This window comes from Tinamus guttatus, unplaced genomic scaffold (genome assembly GCF_059628265.1).
Source record: "Tinamus guttatus ecotype Peru unplaced genomic scaffold, ASM5962826v1 Tinamus_guttatus_pri_ptg000060l, whole genome shotgun sequence".
Classification (NCBI taxonomy): domain Eukaryota; kingdom Metazoa; phylum Chordata; class Aves; order Tinamiformes; family Tinamidae; genus Tinamus; species Tinamus guttatus.
The window spans coordinates 5,823,270-5,840,093 of NW_028288594.1; positions in this window are offsets into that span (position 1 = coordinate 5,823,270).

Below are 16,824 nucleotides of genomic sequence, written 5' to 3' on the forward strand. Positions count from 1 at the left end.
AGGCCTTTCTGCTTAAATAACTGACAGTGCTTTTCACTGGCTGCCCTTTCCCTTTGAGATCCAGATTCAGTGCTATCAGATGGTAACTCTGCAAAGAGCAACTGTCCCATGAAGAATACTATATCAAAAATATTGATATCATATCAAAAATCTTTGTCTCCGTTTATATCTAACATGGCATAAATTTGCCTATATGTTGGCATATGAATTCCACCCTTGCAGTAAGGTATCCATTACAAATGAATCTCATCATCACCAAATAGCAGATATATCAAACCTTTGTAGGGGGTACTGATGGCACAGATATCTACTTATTCTTACTTATGTTTTACCTCCATTACCACCATTCTCTCCAGCTTATACTATGAAGGGCATAGTCTTTTTTTTTTTTTTCCTCACACTTTGTGTGGAAAACCTTTGGTAATACATAACATTACCTCTCCATCTTCACTTTTGTCACTCATGAAACTAAGTCCCTTGAGAATACCCTTTCAAAAGATGCTTAACGTACTTGTTTTGGTGCATCTCATCAGGGCTCATGGATGGATCACTTTTTGCCGTAATTCCTAAGTCTAAGAATCAGGTCTGAGCATAATATAGCTTTTGGCATATCTGTGGGTTGTCAGAGGTGATGGTGTTTGGTAGGGACTCTTTTGTCCAGACATTAATGCTTAACACAAACCAATATACTTATTTGTTTCATTTCTCCTCTCAATAAAAAGAAGGAGACTACAAGGATAGAATGAGAGACAGGTCATTATTTACCTGTCCTGAAGGAGAATTAACTACAATACACGCCCAGCCTAAGCAGACTGAAATGATACAGTGCGGGTGTAATCATAAACAGCTCTAGAAAAATATAATCTCTTGTGAAGAATTCCCAGGGCACAGCCTTCATTTGTTGGTTCCCAAGCTTACCTGAAACACAGATAAGTAAACCAAGAAAAGATCACTTACAAGTAAAGCTCTCCTCCACCCTTCCCCTCCCTTCCATGGCCAGCTTGTTCCAGTTCGACATGTTCACTGACTTAGTCAACTTGTCCCTATTGTTTGCCTAAGTCACCTATGGAGAATGTGAGGTATCAGATGCTGTCTAACTGAAACTCGAAACTGAGCATGAAGTGCAAGGTGGGTATTGTGTCCCTTTGTCACCTACAGAAACAAATGCCTCTCACTCCTTTTCTCTCTTGGTCACACTTGGCTTGTTGATGACTTACAATGTTAACTGTTCACGCTAAGATCTGCTAAGCCCTTGAAATAGGTTATTTACTATGGTGAACCCAACGTTTAATGTTCTCTAGCTGCAAGAACTATACAAAATTTCTCTTAATTTCTCATCACCTTCTACTCTCACCTGATCCTCTCCCCTAACATCTAACAATGACCTTTCAGGGTAAGAGACAGGAGAAAGTCCCTCAGAGTCAGTAGGAACTGAGAGTCAGCAGTTCATTATGAGTCACTAGCATTACCAGAATCACCATGTATCTCTGCCTTGAGCACAGATATATTGACTTCTCCTTTCTAAGTCTTTGGCTGCACCTGCATTATGTGGTCTAAAGTTGCTTAATAATTACTAATCTGGTCTGAGTCTGAACTACAAATGGATTTCCTTGACTTCGCCTGTGATACTAGTCCAGTGGTCTGATTAGTCTTGAGCAATGTGAGGTTCCCATCCTCCATTTTTGTGGCTCCTTGGAAGCATCCCCTTAATAGCAACTCAATCCTTGGGTTTCTTAAATCATGACTGGATAAAGCTTGACTGAATATTTGGATATTTTTCCTTATTATTATTATTGCTGTGTTTTTGTTTTCTTTTCCCATGGAAAATGTTGAGATTTCACCAAACAATGAAAACGTTTGGCTGTGAGCCCTCCATTTCAGTTCAGAAATGCTCCCCTGTGGGAGTTGTAGCTGGTATGCTTTGTATCCTTGTCCTTCCCTGTGAGCTGACATTCCTGACTTGCCCACATCTCTCATGATGCAGCATCATCCCCTCTCTTGCTGAGACAATGCAGTGCGCCATACAAGTCATGTCACCATGGTGCTTGATGAGAAACACAGTTCGCATGGCAAGCCCAGCCATCGGAGCAGAATGGGGTCACGAAGCTCTTGAACAACAGCCTTTAGGAGATACTGTCCTAAGATTTCCCAGCTGAACATCCAGGCCTCCAGCCTGAGAGGCTAGTTGTAACTTGACACAAGTTGCTCTTATTGAAGAGCAAATTTTCCACTGAAAAATGTTCTGATGGAAAATTTCAAGCAGTCCCAGAGGAAGTTCTTTCCAACACCCTTTGCATTATAGTCTACCAAATTAATCTCACTTTTGTTTGATTTCTTGTCTATCCTCTTTGCTTAATCTCTGATAAGGGAGGAAGAACTATCTTTTATACAAATGTGAGACCAAGACAAGCTGACATATTTTACTAACAACATATGGACTGCTTTGTACCTTTCCAAAAAGGCATATTTACAAGGTGAGCTCTCATAAGCCTCTGAAGAGAGGAAGATGTTTCCCTATCTTTTTTCTGTATTAACAATGAAACAAAAATCCTTTCAGATCTAAATCCAGGGAATAAAGTTGCCCTCCTTACATTTCTTCACAAAGAGTTTTGAACCTCAGTATCCCACTCAGCTTGTTAAGAGTCTTTTGTTTTTTTTTTCCTTAACTAATTTCAGCAGGGTGAAATGTGCCAAACTGCTTGAATCTCTCATGTTCTTTTTTTTCCCATTTTTTCTCTTTTTTTCTTTTTAAAAACAGAAGCAAGGGAAAAGCCCTGTGCTGTTACTCCTGACCCCTAAATGACTGGATATCTCAGTTGCCTTCAAACAGCTTAAAAAGCTTACTTTTACAGCCTTTACTGTGAAAGCCAACATTTGTACTCACTGCCTAGCAAGATAGGAAGTCTATTCACCTAGGCTAGTAAGATCTTACTTCTTTTCAGAATACCAAGTAGTTTTCAGCTTTCAGTACCTGATGTTTTCAAACAGAGTGCATTTGAAATGAGTGACTCACAGCTCACTGGGTATCCTTTACTAAGTCAACGAGCTATTCAGCAACCTACAAACTTTTCTGTCCCTCACTCCCACCATTTTCTTCCTTTTTTATATATATATTAAATTAAGGACTTGCACATATTCTTTTGTCTAAAGTGATGTGGCAGCAACTGCTAAATTGCCCAGTGGCATTTTTGCTGTGGATATGCTCTAGATCAGCTGCATTTCAGCCTGGAAAGAGGGGTAGGGGGCATGTTTATATACTCGCAGGTGGGAAAATGCAGTAGACAGCACATTCTGTTCCAGGCTAGCTGTATAGTTCATCTCCAGATCCCAGGTTCCCCCATTAAATCCTACCCCCGCCCCAGGGAGCAGCCTGGCAAGCTCTTCTGACCCGACAGCACTGGCAGCTGTTTGGCAGCTTCTGAAGTGGATCCAATCTGGTATGAGTTTGCTACACTTTCATTTTGTCTACATCTTCCAAACAAATAACCGAGTCCAGAATCCCAAGCTGTGTTTTGCAATGGAAATGCTTCAACGTCTGGGAATTGCTTCTGCTGCAGGGAAGGTGTAGAGCACTGTTAACTATTTAAAGGGTCAGCAAAGGGAAGGCAGTCTCACATTTATGGCTAAACATTTGCCTTCAGGGCTTCTTAGTGAATGCCATGTTGTTAGAGACCCTGGAGGTGTCTGTCTGTCTGCTTCAGGGCTCTCCAAGTTCCCGGTCCAGCATTTTTTGTTAATTCAGAAGGTCTTCCATGGATCTTATTTTACTATCACAGCTCTAATTGGAAACTCAATGCTTTTACTGTTCAATATAGCTCCAGTGAATAACTGTGAATCTCATCCCACAGATTTGTGGATGACCAACACAAATTGGGAATTATCTTAGTTTCCAAACAGACCTAACTTCTCATGCTTAACCACTGGAATTGATGCAAAAAGCAACAGAAAGGAGAACTCGGCCCACACAGATGAGTTTCTGTACCTGGATCTTCCTATATATCCATATTCCTATAATCTAGCAGAGGAGAATGAATCAAATAGCAGCTGACCTAAAACTACCACTTAAAATTGGAAGAAAATGCTTGGGGTAAATATAGCTGTAGGAAGGCCAGTTTTTCATTCCTGTTTGTGCAGTGTTTGAGAGAATAAAAAAGTCATTAGGAAATGATTTATCCTCCAGCCAAAGGTCTCTAGAGCCTAGATTTTGCTCTGTTCAGAGCATCCTCATGGTTGGACTTCATAGGTTAGTTGGATTATATTTCAATGTAGATGTGAACGGACAGTCTCAAAACCTTTCCAAACAAATTTGTTTGCCGTATTTTATGGTTGGAATATGGGAATGGAAGAGAATGGGCATCCTTCCCTACTCCATGTAAGAAATCATTAATAAAACCAGAACTGGAATCCCTGACTCCTTTGTCCCCTCCTTCTATTCCTCTAAGGCCATTCCTTTTTATCAGACCATTCCTTTCTAAATTAAAAAAAAAAGAGCACTGATTTTTGCAACTTTCATTTAAATTTCTTCTTTCTCCCTATGAGAAATACTAACTGGGTAGTTAGAAAGACAAATTCATCAGATCTTCTGCTCTGTTAGGTAACATATGTCTTGAATATAGAACTATTGCAGTTCATTCCATCTCCCACCCCTTCCCTATGTTACTTCATTGCAGCAACAGAGGGGCTGAGCCAAACTTCTATGATTCCCTGAGGAAGGCTGGTCAGTTAGGATGCATGTATCTTTAAACCAAAATTTACTCAAATGCAGAAGGATGACAGATCAGCTCAATGCAGATTCTCTGCTTCTCCTGCCAGAATAAGTTTTATTCAACTTTCCAGCTGCTGTGACTCAGGTCACTGATTTGCCAAAGGTCAAAAGCTGAGTAAGGAGCTTGTAAAACCCACAGTTCTGCTGGCTCCCTGCTCAGCTTAGACCACATTTCCCTTCTAGGTCAAACCCCTCCTCACTTCCATCAATCTCTTCTACCCTGGAGCTGCACAACTTTCTTCTTGGAAGAAGTAACAGCTCTTCCAAGCCCTTAACTGAGCAGAACGGGCACAGCTGCAGTGGAACATGCCTATCATTTTCCTAGCCCAGTACCTTGCAAGCATCTTGAGAATGGCTGATGTCAGGTCAATTCAGAAAAAAAAACAAAAGTTATCCTAACAAGCTCACTTGCAAGACATCTAATCTCTAAGGCATCACCAACTTGGTTCTCCTTCAGTTCGCTGCCTTGCCCAGGGCATGGCCCTACTCCAAACTACAACCAGCCCCCAGAAATTCCTCCAGACTCAGAATTGCATCTGTCTTTCTCTGGTGACCACAGATCTGGGTCATATTTACATCCTTTTTTGGACACATCCCTCTCCCTCCATCCTTGCTGCAATTCTGCTGTGATCACACCACAGGGTATCCTGCAGCTCCATCATGAAATTCCAGCTGGTGGGGAGATGGCACTGGCTCTCAGTCAAAGGGCTGATAGAATTTGTATGGGACTCATCTGATATGTTGCTGACAGCTCCATCTGAATTAATCACGGTTAAGTGTTTTCTACAGCCCACTGGGATGTAATCAATATAGTCTGTGGAGACTTGGGCATGGATCATCACATCCAAAAGTAACTGCCTATTCATATATTGATACAGATGAATCGTACTCTGAAAGTGCCCATTTCTCCTACCTAAAAGGGAGATGGAGAGACTAGCTCAGACGGTAACCTCCACATCACAGACAGCTAAAATGAAGCAGAGCAAGTCATCTATTGCACCCAACCAAACAAGTGAGGAGATCAGATTTTCATCCTGTGTAAAATCTTCCTCCATCTCCCCTTTTTCAGTCTTTACTTCTTCGTTGCACCAGAGCAATGAACAATCTAAGATTTTCTCAATCTTATGCTGTCTGGTAAAGCTCAGTCAACATCTACTCATTGCTTACTCTCATCTATAAGCCAGCATCATATTTTCTCACAGAACAACTACAATTTAATCATAAATTAAATAAGACATATTTTAATTATAAAACTGTTATTCCAGAATCAATGCAAATCATTCCAAGTGCAGAGGTGGGACCTCCCCTGTCAGCAGCGGCTTTGTGACTACATTGACTTGTCCCAAACAGGAACCCCACCTAAGTAACGTAGGCTTCATTCACAGTTTCTTTGAGAACAACCCATAGAGGAAGAAGGAAAGAAGAAAGGAAAGCACCGACCAAGCTCAAAGGGTACTTTATGGTGGTGAGACACTAGGGTATCAGGTGTCCTTTCTCCCAAATAGTTATTAATGGATTTTGAAACAACTTTCTCATAAGGAAGAAAAACAAATAAAAAGAGAAAGGAGAAAAATGAAACACCGCTGATGTTTTAAAGTTTGAAGGGTCAGAGTTGTGCCAAATCACTGGAGAGTCTATGGCCTCGGGTTGGAGTGGGTTTTGCATTTTTTAAATAAATGCATGGAATCATCACTAACTGCCTAGTGGTTGTGCAAAGTCTTTGTGATGATCAGATGAGGGGATTGTGCCTCTTCAGCAACTGATTTCAGAGCTGCAAAGAGATTCCAGCTCCTCTCATCCTCGTGGGCAGTGATAGCTGATATTTCCTCTGTTTCTTTCATGGCATGCCTCCAGATGAAGCCTTTAGAGCAAGACTGGACTAATATCTCAAAATAAGTACAGATACCTCAATGGAGTCTGGAATTATTCTCATTCCTGCCTGGCTGCCCTCTTCCCTGCCTTCCCTTCGGGCCTGGACACCTGTGCTGAACCATGATTGCCTCCTCGTTTATGGCAAACAAGCCTGGATTCTCCTATTGTACATTTTTAAGACATTTTGAACAAATCTGGTTTCTTTTTTCTCTTGTTTTGCCTTGACGTGTGTTTTTAATTGGATCCATTACGGTTCTTTCCCTGCTTGCTAATGCTTTTCTTTGGGGAAGCACAAGTTTTTAACAGCCCTGCAAATATTCACTCTCCTTTGCCAAGCCAAGTTCATTTCTTGGGGATAACCTGGCTCCAGCTTACTTGTCAGTTATACAACAAATGCTCTGCTTTCAGATTAGTCTACTACTGTTCAAATCCATACCACTCAGCCGTAATTTGTACACCTGCCGGAGAGCAGCAGAAAGTCACACTTGGCAACAGGTTTCTTCATGAAAACTATCTGCTTCCCCTCAGAGAAATCATCCACCAATCCCAACAGCCCTAACATTCAGGAACGCCTTCCATTGGTACCGCACTGTCCTTTCACACTCCCCCTGGAATGTTTTTCTTTCCTCCAGTGTCTCAAGCCTTAAATCATGTCCCAGTGTCAAGGATTTCAACCTCTTCAGTTTCTCTCTGGTACCGTTTGCTTTGGGAACATTCCTGTGGTTCTCTGCCAGGCTCCCTTCCAGAGGAAAAGATTCAGGTGGCTTCATTCCCTTTGTCATTGCCAAACACTTACATTCCCGCTGATACTGCCTGATAAAAGTGTCATACATGGGAGCATTGGCGAGAAAGCCTGGCCGGTGCACCCTGGCCATAGTTACATGGAACAGGGGATGGAGCAGCTGAGAAATGACTGATTCAAGTGCCTTCAGCTAAGAGACCCAGTGAACACATTTCATACTGACAACTAAATGGTAATTAGCAATGCCTCCCATGCTGGACTAGCAGCCCAAAGGTAAAGGATTCTTTGACTCTTTAACAATTGCAGCGATTAATTAAATTCTCTATCTGTCCTCTGGGTGAGAGCTTCAGAGTCCTTCCTTCTCTGGAAATTGCATTCTGAAGCACATTCAGTCCCTCTGTCTGCACTGCTCCAAAAGAGTTGCTAGAGCAGCACATGCATTCTACCTCACATCCATCCTCAGAAAAAAGGATAGACTCACTTACCAGGTTTCCCTTCACTAAGTTAATATTCTTACTATGGGAATGGAGTCACAAATTTCTATCGATACCCGCCCAGTAAGATGGTTTTGGCCAGGGGAGCTGTGATTTCTTGGAATGCTGCAACTTAGTGACGAAGATCCAAGGTCAGCATCTTTGAAGTTTCAAGAGCAGGTTCAATGGATTCATCAAGACTTCTGAACTCATCTGCTGCCACAATTACTCTGATTTAAGGAACAATGGGACAGGCAATAGCAAGTCAGAAAAAAAAAAAAAAACAGGTTATTTGTGACATCAGTGCCTCAGGAGCTTTCTATCCATTACAAGCAGATCTGCAAGGAGCACTTTCAGGCCTCTGTAACCTTGCCTTGCCTGTCAGATCAAGAAAAAAAGTGGTTGCTAGGACACCACAAACCATATTTCTCAGGCTGAGGTGTGCCAGAATTTCAAACAGATGTGGCAGTGCAAACAAGAAGCCCCCTTGGGAGCATGCCAGGACGTTCAGACAATGCAGTAACATCCAAACATGGTTAGAAGCCATTCAGAGCCAACACACAAAGAATGGCCTGAACATGTACTTTCTGGCCTGCCTCGCAGCTGAGCCCAGAGCAACTCAGCAAACAGCAGTACCAGAAAAGGTTGAAAGAAAGTTGCTGAGCTGGTAACTGCCGAAATAACACCTGCCTTTTTCTTATTCTTCTTTTTACTTCTCCTCTTCTCTTCTCTTCTCTTCTCTTCTCTTCTCTTCTCTTCTCTTCTCTTCTCTTCTCTTCTCTTCTCTTCTCTTCTCTTCTCTCTTTTTCTTTTGCATTCTTTTCTTCTTTTCACTCTTCTTTTTTTTTTCCTCTTTTTTAGGACCACATCTATAACTTTTTGCTGCTTGGAAAAGCTAACCCTAGGCCTGTTTGGCATTTGCTGTTGGCCTCAGCCTTCACATGAAGATCCTCTGTAAATAGGCTAATGTTGGTTTCATTTCCACTCTGAAAGCAAGAAGAGATCCTTCTATTTCAGTATTGCTTTCTTCTCTACTGTAACAGAGAGGTTTGGAAGAGGGCAGGAGGGGGGTTGGCTGGAAACACCACCGGACGGATTGGAAAGGTTCTGCGGGAACAGGTTGGCTTTGTCAAATTGTTTGCCTGAAAGCAAGGTTTCCCAGGGAAATGTGCCAGCTCATCTTTCACATCGAAAGGTTAGAAACCCACTTCCAGGGAATTTGGACATTTTGAGGTTTCACTCAGAGGTAAAATGAATTATTTTTATTAGAAGTGGGTTTTTCAAAGAGAAAAAATACCTCTTCTTAGACTAATCGGTAGAGTTAGAAAAAGAGATGCGCTTTTCTTCTTCGGGTCTGAAACTGAAACGCACCATTTTCAGCTACAAACAGGTGGGAAACACTTGTTCCTGGTTTAACTTCTGTATGCCAGCTGTTTAGACAATTTGAACAAAGAGTAATTAGCATCTATGGGAGCAGGGTAAGAGATATTAGAAAAGGGAGAGGAGCCACAGATAATAGTGTAAGATAAAGAGAAGTACAGTAGTGAAAGCCGTACATCACTGTTGAATACATATTTTTCTTACTTCTAGTTTTTGCATCCTTTTCTTTACCACAATTTGTTGTTACTCTTTTGCTTTTATGGCAATTCTGGAACATTCCTGGGAACAGGAATTGTGGGCTTTAGCTCCTATCCTGCACTGGGATTAAAGAGCAACCAGTCTGCTGTTCTGCTGTTCTGAGGGTAGGCAGGAAAAGTTTGGCACAAGAACAAACAGTCAGGAGAATTTTTGTCTCCTTTCTCTGAAGGACAGAGAAGCCTGTGTGTCCCCCATGAGCGGTGTTAAAGCAATCAGAGCTGCCCTCACTTTTCTTTAAGATGCTATTTGCTATTGGTCATTGTGTTAAACTGAACTAGCTGGTATATGGAAATCCCTGACTCCAACTCTTCTCCATCCCCACTCCTTTTCCTCCTGGGTTTCCAGTAGCAGGATGAATTTAGCTCCTTGGAAACATCTTTTAAACAACACACATGACAAAGTGAAAATGTAGCATCTCTTGGAAGGCCCAGTTCTGCTGCTGGTGATATGCAGGGGAAAAAGGCAGTCCTGAAATTTGAATAGTGAGGGAGCTCAGTGCCTCGGGAGAAGAAGCAAGATGAGACTCTCCTTGCTGTAACACGTGTGGCTTCTCGAGGCAATTTTAGGCATGAAACTCTTGCAAATTCCAGGGGGAATGTGGGCTAATACGATTGCAGTAGATCTCTGCTTATTTTATGGAGAGATAATTAATGAGACCAAGCCATGGACTGCAGCCCTGTTCTCTGCATTTTGCAGGTGTGTGGGCAGCAGAGGATATGACAAAGTGTGAAGGAATGATGTATGCGTGTTGTTGGAGACCAGTTCTCAAACAAGATGGTCAGCCTGGGGAAGCTCAGAGGATTATGCTTGAAAAATGCAGTAGCATTTTTTCACATCATGTGAACTTCCTATGAGAAGCTCCTTTGCCACTGAATGCTGTGGAAGCCAGAAGCAGGAAGCAGGAGAGTTCATCGAGGGTGGTGCCTATTAAACAGAAAGGTTTACACAAAGACAGCCTTCTTGGGAAGTCCTTACGGAGCTGATTAATCAGAGTTGGGAGGTCTTGGCCAAAGGATGGATACTGCTGTACTCTCTCTCTCTCTTCCTTATGCCTTTTCCTTAGGCAATTCACCACTGGCTGCAGTCGTCTGGTCTGCTCAGCTGGGTGGACATTCAGCCTGACCCTGCAGGGGACATTCTTTCTTCAGTATAGCACTAGGGGAGTGGAGTGACATTTTATTGCCCATAGATTTTATTCAGTCAAGAGACTACCTTTCCCCAGTGAATCTGAAATCTTTTTTAGTAACAAACTCACTAAAATTAAAACTAAAACACTTGGGAAACTCAAGCTGGACCCATCCAGTGCAGTGTGACCCCAGGAAGCTCACATAGCAGAGAGATTTCACTAGAGAGAACCAGACACAGTGACTGACAGGTCTCACAAAGAGCAGCCCAAAATTCTTCCTTATGAAATTCATATCATGTTTACCAGTGCTGTCAGCACCCAATGCCCAACTCGGTGCCACAGCAATGCACCTGCAGATGACTTCCCACTGAACTTGATTCCAGTCCATCTCTGTCTCCTTCTACCTAAACAAGGCAGGAAGGTCCCTTATATATTTATTTATTTGACTTACTGCACATAAATCAATTCCTCCTTTGCTGTCCTGGCAGGGTTTCAGCAAGCAGGAGAATGCGTGGGAGCAGAGACTTCTGAATGGTTGCACAGAACAATTCCCTGCCTCCTTCCTGGCACACAAAAAAATGGTTTCCCAGCACTGGGATCCCATATTGTTCTACTGGAAGAGACAGAGCCAGGCATGCTCTCTCTGGATTTGATCTTATCTAAAAACGCTCCCATCGCTGTGCTGCATAGAAATGGGATGTCTATGGAGAATCCTATTTTGGCAATCTCTAGCAAACTGTACAGGAGCCCTGATTTTCACATACCCCGCAGCACGTTTTGCCTCTTTTACATCTCAACTTTTCTCTCCCTTTGATCTAAGAGAGACAGAGCTTCCTCCTTTATTCCCTTGTTAAGTTTCAGGCCCTGGAGGAATTGTGATCATTGAATCATGATCATACAAAGCCTGATTCAAAGCAGGAGAGACCTCTTCTTCTATCTGCCCTCTCTAAGCAGTAACTTTCCAACCTGAGCCTGACCCAGGAGAGGGAGGAAAAATGACACGAGGAATTGCACAGCAGGAAATAAGATATTTTGTGTGAGAATAACCCATTGGCATCTAACCCAAAAAGCAATTAGTCACCAGAGACTCACAGTGGGCAAAGGCTACAGTGTGTGGATTCAGACCTGGATCAAAAGTCTCTTCCCCCTTCACCAAAGTTAAGTAAGTTACATTTCTAAACCTGGACTCTCACTTGTAATGGGACTAATCAATTTTACAGAAGTGTCCAACCTGGGAAACCTTTATCTAAAGTCACCTACTTCTTCCTTTGGGATCAAGCAATAGGACGCCTTGGTTAGAATGAATTTGCCCTAATTCTTGTTTGCCCTCACTGCAAGAGCCAGGTGCCAGTAACTTCACTTAGAAGAAAGTCGGTGCCCAGGGAGAAATGAGAGAGCAGAAAGAAGCTGCCCGAGATACATGATCTGCTGTGCTCCCTTTTTAATTTCATTCATACATATCTCTTACATTGTCTCCTGCTCCTGCGTGCCTTCCTCATTCTCAGGTACACTGCTGAGCTGCCAAGCCTCTGGTGCTGGAAGCCTGGAGAGGAATCTAGCCCATCAGCAGGATTTTCTTATCAACTGGTGGAGTGCCATAAGACTTCTCCCCCGATCCCCCAATGTATTGCTCTACAGCATCTGAGCTGAGGACTGGGGCTCTGACTATCCAGCAAGGAATGCTGGCACAGCCATGCAATTGCTGGTCATTTCTGAATAAGGGTCTTGTGACTTAGCTGGGGACCCGAGGCTATGACAGGTTGCAGACACAATCCTGCTCCTTTCTAGCAAACGTACCTTCTGAATAGCAAATTGGCAGACGCACCGTGTTGGCTGGACCCCAGGCCTTCCTGGATCCCTTCCCTGACTTCTCATCATGCGTGTTTTAAATTACTGTTTAAATCAAGGATGTCAGTGATTCAGGCCAAAGGCTTTTGCTGAGAGGTAATCTCATACTTTTTCTCTGGCATCTTTCCTTGTGCTGATCCCAGCACTGAAGGCTCAGGGATCATGAGGGGACAGGAGCAGCTGCCTTTCCATGCAGCGTGGAGCATGGCCTGTTTCTTTGGAGGACCAGAACATTTCAACTGACATTTCCTTCTGTAGGTGAGACATGGGAGAAAAACAACATCCCAGGTCTCTCCTCTTTTTTGACATATTGGAAGTTGGGGCTTTTAGGTTTATTTGCTTTTTGTTCATTTTTTCTTTTAGAAAAGAGCTACACTCATTCCAGGGGACAGAAACGTTTGAGCCTGGTGAGACGTGGTGGTGTGAATGCTATGTGGACTGTACTGAGAGCAAACTTAGTTTTGCAGAAATTTGGCTACAGAGACCTACTTGGTCTGGTGTTTCTCTCACGGGGAAATAGGTCACCTCCTGTTGACGTGTGGCTGTATGGGGAAGCACCCACACCCCTGCCTAGCAGTCTAACATGTGAGCTGGAGGATGCCTTTGGAATCACCGAGCACTGGAGGAAGTGTTTTAGAGAACAGCACAGCTCCTTGGAACTGGTGCTGTGGGACCTAAAAATGAAGGTGAAAGAATCTAACACTGGTTGCCAAACTCTTTAGGAAATGGGAAAGTCTTCTTTAATCACAGTGCATACCTCAACTATGTAACAAACTCTCAAACTAGTGACACTATCATTACCACCAGTGATATTAGAAAGCAGAGGAATAGCATGTCCCATTTTGGAACATGTTTTAGTAATTATCTGCAGTATTGAGCTCACAGGTTGGATAAGAAAGGAAAATGAATTTTCTTTCCTGTCACCTTTCATTTCATTGAATATCTATCTATCTCCCTTGTTTCTGTGCCATAGCAATGCTGAAGCCAAGCTGCTCTGGTTAGTATTGGTGAATTGGTATTATCTCCCACTTCAGGTCCAAGTAGGAGCTGGCTGAACGGAATCTGAACAGGTTAACCATGCTTTGCTCCTAGGCTGATGGATAAATTTGAAGTGTTTGACTCAAATAACTGTTTTGATCTAGTTCTGCCTGGTCTTAGGCTTTGCCCAAGAGGTTCCGTATAAGAGTTTATTACCGCTTCACCCTCAGCCCACCTTTTGTATTTACTTGTTTCTCAAGCTCTTTCTCTTTTCTCTCCTTTCTTATGTGTTTCTTATGTGTTCTTTATCTCAGCCTCTTTTGCTAAGCTTGAATTTTGCTAGACCTAAGAGCCCTTGTTAAAAAAGCCCAATAAAATATGATAGTAGCTTTATAAAATGCTCAAACATCAACAAGTCAAAGCCATAAATGCATCCCCAGCTGAAAAGGCTTGGCATGCAGACCAGTGCTCTCGTGAAAGATTGAGGTTCCTGGAGCTAGTCTGAGGGGCACAAAGCTCATTAATGTCCACCCCTAGCTTCATGTTCAATCTCAGCAGCTCATCAGAGACCTCTGGATCTTTCTGCAGTCGATGCCCTATAGACCCTGTTAGAACTCAGCCCCTGCCTCAGACAGTGTAGCTCTGTTACTCTCAGGGCTTGTGTTCTCACCAGTCCTTACCAAAGGTTTTTATCCAGACCAGTGTGTCTACACAGGATTTTTTTCCTGTCCTAAGGCCTAACACCTAGCTCTAAAGAGCACAGAAGAGCACATCCCCGCAGTGGATGGGAGGGTGTCTCATCACTGTGGATCTTGCCTACTTTTAGTTCTTCATATCTGATCACTTATCTTGTGCTCTCTAAACACAGAATTCAAACTGACCTATCCCAGGTACATGTGCTGCCAGGCATAACCTGTTTTTGTTTTATAGATTGGATAACACAGACTTTTAACATTTACTATCCAGCCTTTATTAGAAAAAAAAAGTCTAAGTATACGTATGTCAGATATGTCAGTATAGTTGTTTGTTCCTAAACACATTTTATTCTTTTTTTAAAAAAATGCTATAACACATTTGTCCTCTATGTTTTCCGTGATCAGTCAATGCCTTCACTGGCATTTTAGGAAAACTCATGGAAATACTCTGGTAAACATTAAACCCTTTTGATTCTATGGCAACTCTGCGGATAGATATAATTCAAGGTTTCTCACAGCCTTACTTTTTTATGACATCTACTCAGACATCCCTCTGGGACATTAGCAACACTGAAGAACAGACTCTATCAGATTCTCTGTCTTTCAGCTAGTAGTGCAACAGGAAGGGATATTCAAATCACCAGGGATATCTGCCTTTACATAATTTCTAAATCAAGTTACTCTCACAAAACGACATCACAGTCATCCCCACAGCACAGTAAAGTTTTTGAGCAATGAGCTATTAGGCAGATGGATCATATTACTAAGGATTTATCTGTGTAACAAAATAGGCATTACCCATTGTTTTCTGGAATCTATTACAGTGAAGCATTAGCCCTAACTTTACATAACTTTTGAAGATTTCAGATTTGGACCTAGAGAACTACATGAAACTAGAACACCAAGCCTCACCATCTTGAGAGGAGTTTGGAAAGAGGTATGAAACCACAACTGTAGATGATTTTAAATAAGTTTGGTCTATGTAGGGATACATGGTGTCCTTTGTGAAGTAAAAGCTGGCTGTTTTGGGAGGCCAGTTCATTCATTTATCTATTAATTTTCTTACTTAGTCTACAGTGTTTCTGAGATAATATTGTTTGTTTGTACTTTCTTCCTTCTGGACCTAGAGTTCCAAAGCCCTCCTAGCACTTGCATGTTAAAAATAAGAGATTTTTTTTTTTTAGTTCAGGAGAAAGCCAAATAACCAGACCTAAGTATAAGAAAAAATGTTGTTCTTTGGATCTGATGCCCTGATTCAAGTACACCATGATAAAAGGTGGGGGTTTTTTCACTCCCACCTTCTTTGTCCCATCAGTTTTACTGGAATCAGAAATTCTAATACTCAAAAAGGAGCACACTCCACAATTAGTCCTTGTCTTCTCCACCAAGCTGGCCAGCTAGTGCCAGTGGCCAAAAGGCCAAATGCCCCATTTTCTCCTCCCTCAAGGTATCTATCAATTACCTGAGAGAAGAAATATGGCCAAGCATAAAGCACAAACTCTCTGTCTACACTAGAAATTTATCTTCAGAGTTCACACCAATTCAGTCAGCCACACACAGGATTAACCCCACTGTGAACCCTGTCTGGGAGGATATCTCTGAATAACATCTTTGTACAGGAGAGTATTAAGATCTAGAGTTTCTGCATGACACTCCTTTCCCAGGGTGACACATATGTGCAGTTCCCTATCAATCTTGGGACTCATTTCACATCTCCTACTTTGCGGCAACTAATGAAAGAAGAGAAATTAAATCTGTATGTGGAAGGGGCTATCTCCATGTAATGAAGGGATAAGGGAGGAATGGCTCCACAGTTCCCGAGGTGATCTGAGAGCTCCAGCACCAGCATTTTTGGGAACCAGCAGGCTTGAGAAATATAGAAGCAGGGGGCTAGCAGGAGGATCCTGTTTTGAGTCTTCTCCTTTCAGAAACATAAACACCCCCCACCTCCATACCTTGATAATTTGAGTTTATGGAGGAGAAATTCAGTTTGTACCATCTCTGTTTCAAGAGTTCAGCTATGGGCTAACCCCCATGCCCTGTAATGTTTCAGAGCAATCAGGAAAGACAGACAGATGGAAACACAAGGGGATGGAGGGAAGCTGATTTATATACAGCTGAAACATAGCCGTGGGGCTGCTGCCAAGCCATATAGATGTGGTGGCAACACAAACAGAGACACACAGAACAGCCTGTGCAAATATAAACACTACCACACGTGATGAGGGTTCACCAAGTTCATGCAAACACCAGGGGAGGAGAAGAAACTTAGCTGGAGAAGCAAGTGTAAAGATTATGTCAGGCACAGGAGATCTGCTAAACAAGAAAACAACAAGAAGGTGCCTTTTCTCCTGTTCTGCAGAAATATATGCTTAGATAACATGAATTCACAACAGATTTAAAGGGCACAGACACATATTCCTGTACCATCAGGAGATATCCTTAACACTTCTGTGTATAACAGTCCTTATTAGTGAGTAGCTTTCCTATCCCGTCCAGGTTTGGTGTCTGGTAGGTTGTTAAATCACAAGTCTCAGATGATTGATCTTTTTTTTTTCTTTTTTTTTTTTTTTCTCTGTCAGTTCAGGATTGTTTCCAAGTGTAGATGGCTCAATGCAGAACGCTTTCTGCTCCAGTAAAGTGGTATTTCTTCCCAGCTTTCCCATGTGAATCTAGAACAAGTTCAG